This window comes from Coregonus clupeaformis, chromosome 31 (genome assembly GCF_020615455.1).
Source record: "Coregonus clupeaformis isolate EN_2021a chromosome 31, ASM2061545v1, whole genome shotgun sequence".
In the NCBI taxonomy this organism is placed as follows: domain Eukaryota; kingdom Metazoa; phylum Chordata; class Actinopteri; order Salmoniformes; family Salmonidae; genus Coregonus; species Coregonus clupeaformis.
Genome location: NC_059222.1, coordinates 5,716,525 through 5,725,306, shown reverse-complemented (window position 1 = coordinate 5,725,306; position 8,782 = coordinate 5,716,525). Strand labels below are relative to the sequence as shown.

General features: G+C 41.5%; 1 protein-coding gene across 1 annotated transcript in view; it reads left to right on the top strand.

Moving 5' to 3' along the window:
- The first annotated feature begins 272 nt into the window (after positions 1 to 272).
- Positions 273 to 8,782, top strand: part of LOC121547149 (dynamin-binding protein-like) — an 88,307-nt gene continuing 79,797 nt past the window's right edge. The window contains exon 1 of the mRNA XM_041858266.2: positions 273 to 619. The gene's annotated coding sequence lies outside the window, so the exon portion shown is untranslated. The remainder of the gene's footprint in view (positions 620 to 8,782) is intronic.

The following is an 8,782-nucleotide window of genomic DNA, read 5'->3' as shown; positions in this document are numbered from 1 at the left end:
TATTATCGCTAAATGGACGCTTAACCCCTATTCTAGGTATCTTCCACAGCATTCTGCAATAGTAAAAACCTGCCTTATTTTCATTCAGGCATTGCAAGGGTAGCCATTAGGTCCCTCTCATGAAAGGGGAGGTCATTTTGATGTCAGAGAGGAAGAGGCGAAGTGAGAGGTTTCACTCTCGACAAAATCTGCCAAAATAAACCCAATGCGTTTCTATGGGCTTGTTTTTGACCTAAGCTTGTCGCCTGCCTTCCCGCCTTTGGGACAACGACTCCCATTGTTAGGGTGGAGACATGAGCATCTCGTCATTATATATTTTTCTAAGTGAACGGGGAACAACCCTGACAGCTGATTTCAAGACTATGACACGAATGTTGGCAAGCGACTTTTTGTAGTGTGTGTAATCAATTAGCTTTGAAGTGATTTGTAGACCGTGAATGTCTGTTTTGTAAAGGACCTTTCATCTTACTTGCAGTAGGCGGTGGATGTGGCCACAACATTTATCGCCTGGGTATAAAAACGAAAGGCAACAACACGGACCGAAAATTAAATAACTTGCCAGACTGAAATGTAACGACTTGATTTGACCACTTCGGTAACTTCATCACGGCTGCTACAGGTAAGCTATCAGGAGGCACATTTTGCTTTTATTATGCTTTTACAGCAGATCTATTTTCTCATCATGCAAGCAGAACGCATCAACGATCACATGATGAGCGACATATGTCCATACAAAGCCGATGAGTTGAGTCACTTTGTAGGCTACTTTGTAACAGTCACACACTTACCACGAATATAGGCTGCTACATTGTATTTTAAGTGTTGCAGCTAAGGCGATATTGTTACCTCTACATATGTATTTCATCTCCCATAAGTGATCATGAAACCTGTTGCAAATTGTTTATGCGTTCTACAAAACGCATGTACAATTAACAGGTTTTATATTATTGCTTAATATATGAAAAGCTATCAATTACTCTTCCCAACTATACATATTGTAGGACTATAGGCTACTCAACCACGGCAACAGAACACAAAAGTTATTAGGGCTACTTAATCGCCTGGAGGGACGTGAACGGAATACCTAAATTATAGATGATGGTTGTGTACCACTAGCAGGACTGATGCGTATAGGTTGAGAACTAGTCAGTGGATCACATTGCCAGTCTACCTGACACACGTAGCCTTGTCGTTGTCAGGGTGTCAAGGTGTGTGAGGCTAGAGAAAACATTGACAAAATATGATGCCCGCAGGCCTAGGCTGAAACCTAGGCCTGCGGGGTAACGTTGGAATAACCCATGGGGGGAGCTAAAGCTCAGCTCTTTGTATTCACACCGCCCTTGCATTTTAATGAGGTCTCAATTATTTTGCCAGTGTACTTCACCTATTTTGTGGTCTGAATCCTCTTTGCATTCACATTGCTATGTTTAGAAAGCACCCAATATCTTTTTCCAACATTCACTCAATGCACTCTGGGTTTTTACAAAGTGCAGGACAAGCCATTCTATCAGAATGGTGTTATCGGACAGCTAGATATACCAATTTACATTTTGGAAGTTAATAGATTGCATTAAAATATGAGACATGATAATTCATCAGAAGATAATATTAACATGTAAATATTATTGGTAACTGAACAAATAGCAAAGTAATAACTATCTCCGTACTAAATAATGCTGTAATTGAAAATTGTACAGAGTTAGAATTGATTTTGAACACTTTGTTGTGATTCTTACCAAATATGTTTTCTTCTCACACTATTCAAACCCCACAATCGAATAAACGGCATATGAAGATCTTAGCCTATAGATCACGTATTGCAAACAAATAATATTGAACTAAAAACATATTTCGGAATTTCTGTGCATCCTTGACAATCGCTAATCAATATCCAAAAACAGCAGACGTTTTTCCGCAAACCTGCACTTCCATCATCTTCTCTCTTGTGGCGCCAATGTAAGGGGGAAACAGTGTTGCAGTAGTCAAGTTTGTGTGGTGCGGGAAAAATGACATGCGAACCTGGGGAGCTTTGTTCACATTAGTGCTTTTTGAGGTCGGTTCAGTTTCAGTTCAATTATGAAACATTTCCGTTTCTTTCTTTATTTCTAAAATATTTCAGTTGTGTATATTACTTAGTTTTTATTTGATGACTTTATTTTTCATTCCTTAGTCATCATCTCATCTCCACTCAGGCAGTAGCAGGCAAAAAGCCAGACAACAATCTCTGTGATCCCCATATTGTCTTTAGTCATCCTATTTAGCTAGGCTAGCCTGCCTAAGCATGCTGCAGAGCTGTCTGACGAAATCATTTTACTAGTTATTCAAAGTAGATAAGGCATACTATCCCTCTCTCATAGTTGTGTTGTGTACATTCCTGTCTCATTCGGTCTATGCGGTCTGTGGGTATCTAACCTAACGTAGCAGGCGTAAGTGTATCTATCTCTATCTGAGATGGAAAAAACAGGCGCAATGGATTATGGTCATTGTAGGTAATTACCACGTTTCTGCACTGAACTAGGTTTAATATTTGCTTTAAGAAAACTACAACTCCCTTCAGCCCATAGTTCTTGACTTGATTTATCTCGTGAATGATTTGATTTCTCTCTAGAGAAATGGTGAATCGGGCTCACAGAAAACAAACTAAATGGAATTAAAGTAATTGAACCTACGTAGGTCAATTAGTTGTTTAATAACCAAAATAAATACTAACATTTCTGTTAATCGCTCAGCACTAGTTCACATTGCCCTAAAAAAGGGAACCGGACCGCGGAATTTAAGTGAACTAAACTCGGACCACCTCTCGAGATGGTCTCAGTTTGGTTCGCTCGGGGGGAATCTTTTGAGGGGTCTGAGTTCCTTTGGCGTGTTCACACTGCACAAGAAATTAAGCGAACCGCACTGAGTTCACAAAAATGGCCTGAAAGGCACCAATTGTGAAACAGCCTAAGCTGCACTGGGGTCGGAATGCAATCATGGTTACATTAAGACACTGTGGAGCCGGCGTGAGATATGGGTCGGAAAACATACCTCAATGCAGGGATGGGATATGCCACTGTACTTCACATTTTACCTTTATCCACACTGATACATCGAGAAGATTGAAATACTGCAAGTTTTTCTAGAAAACTGCCCTTTTCGTCCTCATGCTAGCTAGCATTAGCCACTGCAGCCATTTTGGAATGGCAGTGTCAGTGTAAAAACTGCTTGCTGTTGTCGTCTGAGCGCTTGGCTTTTGAGCTCTTACCCGTTAGTGACTGAATGCTGATATACTTCGTTCTGACACGCTACAGGCTGTCCAGCAAGAACAGTATGGATGCTTCTCAGTCCAGGACTTTTATTATCTTCTCCACTACCACACACCATAGTATTCACACTCACACAGAAATATTTAGTATACATAGGATGGACTTGTGGTTCTAAAGGGAATAAACATATACAGTGAGGGAAAAAAGTATTTGATCCCCTGCTGATTTTGTACGTTTGCCCACTGACAAAGACATGATCAGTCTATAATTTTAATGGTAGGTTTATTTGAACAGTGAGAGACAGAATAACAACAAAAAAATCCAGAAAACGCATGTCAACAATGTTATGAATTGATTTGCATTTTAATGAGGGAAATAAGTATTTGACCCCTCTGAAAAACATGACTTAGTACTTGGTGGCAAAACCCTTGTTGGCAATAACAGAGGTCAGACGTTTCTTGTAGTTGGCCACCAGGTTTGCACACATCTTAGGAGGGATTTTGTCCCACTCCTCTTTGCAGATCTTCTCCAAGTCATTAAGGTTTCGAGGCTGACGTTTGGCAACTCGAACCTTCAGCTCCCTCCACAGATTTTCTATGGGATTAAGGTCTGGAGACTGGCTAGGCCACTCCAGGACCTTAATGTGCTTCTTCTTGAGCCACTCCTTTGTTGCCTTGGCCGTGTGTTTTGGTTCATTGTCATGCTGGAATACCCATCCACGACCCATTTCACTGCCCTGGCTGAGGGAAGGAGGTTCTCACCCATGATTTGACGGTACATGGCCCCGTCCATCGTCCCTTTGATGCGGTGAAGTTGTCCTGTCCCCTTAGCAGAAAAACACCCCCAAAGCATAATGATTCCACCTCCATGTTTGACGGTGGGGATGGTGTTCTTGGGGTCATAGGCAGCATTCCTCCTCCTCCAAACACAGCGAGTTGAGTTGATGCCAAAGAGCTCGATTTTAGTCTCATCTGACCACAACACTTTCACCCAGTTCTCCTCTGAATCATTCAGATGTTCATTGGCAATCTTCAGATGGGCATGTATATGTGCTTTCTTGCGGGCGCTGCAGGATTTCAGTCCTTCACGGCGTAGTGTGTTACCAATTGTTTTCTTGGTGACTATGGTCCCAGCTGCCTTGAGATCATTGACAAGATCCTCCCATGTAGTTCTGGGCAGATTCCTCACCGTTCTCACGATCATTGCAACTCCACAAGGTGAGATCTTGCATGGCGCCCCAGGCCGAGGGAGATTGACAGTCTTTTGTGTTTCTTCCATTTGCGAATAATCGCACCAACTGTTGTCACCTTCTCACCAAGCTGCTTGGCGATGGTCTTGTAGCCCATTCCAGCCTTGTGTAGGTCTACAATCTTGTCCCTGACATCCTTGGAGAGCTCTTTGGTCTTGGCCATGGTGGAGAGTTTGGAATCTGATTGATTGATTGCTTCTGTGGACAGGTGTCTTTTATACAGGTAACAAGCTGAGATTAGGAGCACTCCCTTTAAGAGTGTGCGCCTAATCTCAGCTTGTTACCTGTATAAAAGACACCTGGGAGCCAGAAATCTTTCTGATTGAGAGGGGGTCAAATACTTATTTCCCTCATTAAAATGCAAATCAATTTATAACATTTTTGACATGCGTTTTTCTGGATTTTTTTGTTGTTATTCTGTCTCTCACTGTTCAAATAAACCTACCATTAAAATTATAGTCTGATCATTTCTTTGTCAGTGGGCAAACGTACAAAATCAGCAGGAGATCAAATACTTTTTTCCCTGACTGTACATATGACAGTATTAATATAGTTGTACATGCAATAGTAATATACAACAGGAATGAAAAGTATATTCACATAGCAGCATATACACATCAACGAAAATTGGTCCGTGGGCCGACAAAAGGGGGTGCCGGCCCGCGGGCCACCGGTTGCCCATCCCTGGGCTAGATCTATGGCCCTCTCTCTCTCCAACTTGGTGGAGATCTGATCTGTTTCTGGTGCCACAGAGTCGTAAATCTTACTGTGCATGCAGAGCTCAGAGGACTGTCTCCAAGACTTCTAGCAGGTTCTAGAACTCACCATGGCACAACAGTTGCGTGAACTATGAAAGCGCAGTGGTAGTGTGCTCATACAACTAACCATCTCTAAACAATATAATCTACTGTGCAAATACTCATGCAATTAAGACAGTGCTGGCACTTATACAATATAAACAACATGCACACTCTAAAATATACACAAACTTTACAGGGCATTACATTTTATTTTTGGTCCACCAGCCACTCAGATTCTTTTACCAGCAAAAATATTTTTTAGCTGCAAAAATTACACCAACAAAACACAATTTTTTTTGCATGCTTTGTAATGTTTCTATAACAATACATGTATTAGTAGTAAGAAGTAATGTGGTATATTGTTTAATTTCATTTTTTGTGACCTGTCTTTTACCAAAATATCATAGATGAGACAAATGTTCACCTGGCCCTTTAAGGGCTGGACGTTACCGTGGTAATGCAACTCGAGTCATGTTTGTGCCTGTGAGATTGAGTCTGACTAGTAGAAGCGTTTACTTCTCTTCCCTAGCAGTTGAAACTCAAACATAGAAAAACAACCTAGATTGTGAACAAAACAATATAAGTAGCCAAGAAACACAAGGACAAAGTCTCACTTCAGTAGACTTTAGTAAATTAGTGTGTGCAGCACTGTGTGCAGCACTTCTAAAAATGTATCTTTCACTCAGCTCTTCACGTGCACACAGCCCCCAGCCAGGGCGAGTTGCAACACGAGGTGGAATAGGCTATAGAGGATTCATAGTTCTTTGACTTTGTGCGATTAATTTACCAGCTATGAAACAAAACTGCAGAAATGCTTTAAAACAGCTACTGCAGCATTGATATTCACTATAAATGTGATCATACTTGACTTTTTATTCACAAATGCGAGTGAAATGCTCGCACTGTGGAGCCCTGACCACCCGCCAACGTGTCTGGTGAAAAATACAGTGGGGAGAACAAGTATTTGATACACTGCCGATTTTGCAGGTTTTCCTACTTACAAAGCATGTAGAGGTCTGTAATCTTTATCATAGGTACACTTAAACTGTGAGAGACGGAATCTAAAACAAAAATCCAGAAAATCACATTGTATGATTTTTAAGTAATTAATTTGCATTTTATTGCATGACATAAGTATTTGATCACCTACCAACCAGTAAGAATTCCGGCTCTCACAGACCTGTTAGTTTGTCTTTAAGAAGCCCTCCTGTTCTCCACTCATTACCTGTATTAACTGCATCTGTTTGAACTCGTTACCTGTATAAAAGACACCTGTCCACACACTCAATCAAACAGACTCCAACCTCTCCACAATGGCCAAGACCAGAGCGCTGTGTAAGGACATCAGGGTTAAAATTGTAGACCTGCACAAGGCTGGAATGGGCTACAGGACAATAGGCAAGCAGCTTGGTGAGAAGGCGACAACTGTTGGCGCAATTATTAGAAAATGGAAGAAGTTCAAGATGACGGTCAATCACCCTCGGTCTGGGGCTCCATGCAAGATCTCACCTCGTGGGGCATCAATGATCATGAGGAAGGTGAGGGATCAGCCCAGAACTACACGGCAGGACCTGGTCAATGACCTGAAGAGAGCTGGGACCACAGTCTCAAAGAAAACCATTAGTAACACACTACGCCGTCATGGATTAAAATCCTGCAGCGCACGCAAGGTCCCCCTGCTCAAGCCAGCGCATGTCCAGGCCCGTCTGAAGTTTGCCAATGACCATCTGGATGATCCAGAGGAGGAATGGGAGAAGGTCATGTGGTCTGATGAGACATAAATATAGCTTTTTGGTCTAAACTCCACTCGCCGTGTTTGTAGGAAGAAAAAGGATGAGTACAACCCCAAGAACACCATCCCAACCGTGAAGCATGGAGGTGGAAACAACATTCTTTGGGGATGCTTTTCTGCAAAGGGAACAGGACGACTGCACCGTATTGAGGGGAGGATGGAAGGGGCCATGTATCGCGAGATCTTGGCCAACAACCTCCTTCCCTCAGTAAGAGCATTGAAGATGGGTCGTGGCTGGGTCTTCCAGCATGACAACGACCCGAAACACACAGCCAGGGCAACTAAGGAGTGGCTCCGTAAGAAGCATCTCAAGGTCCTGGAGTGGCCTAGCCAGTCTCCAGACCTGAACCCAATAGAAAATCTTTGGAGGGAGCTGAAAGTCCGTATTGCCCAGCGACAGCCCCGAAACCTGAAGGATCTGGAGAAGGTCTGTATGGAGGAGTGGGCCAAAATCCCTGCTGCAGTGTGTGCAAACCTGGTCAAGACCTACAGGAAACGTATGATCTCTGTAATTGCAAACAAAGGTTTCTGTACCAAATATTAAGTTCTGCTTTTCTGATGTATCAAATACTTATGCCATGCAATAAAATGCAAATGAATTACTTGAAAATCATACAATGTGATTTTCTGGATTTTTGTTTTAGATTCCGTCGCTCACAGTTGAAGTGTACCTATGATAAAAAATTACAGACCTCTACATGCTTTGTAAGTAGGAAAACCTGCAAAATCGGCATTGTATCAAATACTTGTTCTCCCCACTGTATATTTGCTACTGCGCTACCAAAAAAATCTTGCTTGACCAACAAACAGCCTATCGACCAAACAATCGACCAGTCGACCAAATGGGGTCAGCTGTAATTTCAACATATTTATTAGTGAAACCAAAGTGCTGTAACATCCATAAATTAAATCATATAGCCTAGTACACACCAAAACTTTTCAAATCAAAAGGATATTTCACAGAAAAACGTGGACAGTCGTTTGCATTGCAAATTCATAACCGGGACCGCTGGACAGCCACATAATAAACTAAAGCACTGATCATTGGGAACAAGAACATAATTACTCCTTATTAAAAGAAGGCTTGATCCATGAATTCAATATTTAAATTGGTAGCCTAGCCTACAAAACCAAAACATTCCAAATGTTAAAATCAAAAGGCCTCACCTGATTAACATGACATCAAATAACGCGGCCATATTAGGCTGCCTAATTAAATGCTCTCCCTAGGCGAAGTAAAACAATTATTTAAGGACAAATAAACATTGACGTTTTTAATTTAGGTATTGATAATTATTTCGATTTTGAAAAGATGGAGGGAAACGAAAGTTGTAGTAAATTAGGATCTAAGGCGAAGATAATTGGCAAATAGTCAGTCACAGGAAATCTCTCACATCGCAAATTCAGCACATCTACTCACAGGCCTGATATAGCTAAAGTACTGATTAGCCTATGGATTGGAACAACACAACTCCAGACTAAAATATTAATAATAATAACCAATATTAAGGAACAAATAATAACCATACAATAATATGCTTCTAGCTGGTCTACTCACTTGTACAGAAACTTAGCTCTTTGGTTTTTGAGGAGTGCAAACTTCTGACTTTTTTGTTAAATTCGGCTATTTCTCAAGTGCTTTTCTTTTCCATAGACAGTATTGCCAGGGCATTCAGTCTGTCCTGCGACATGGTGT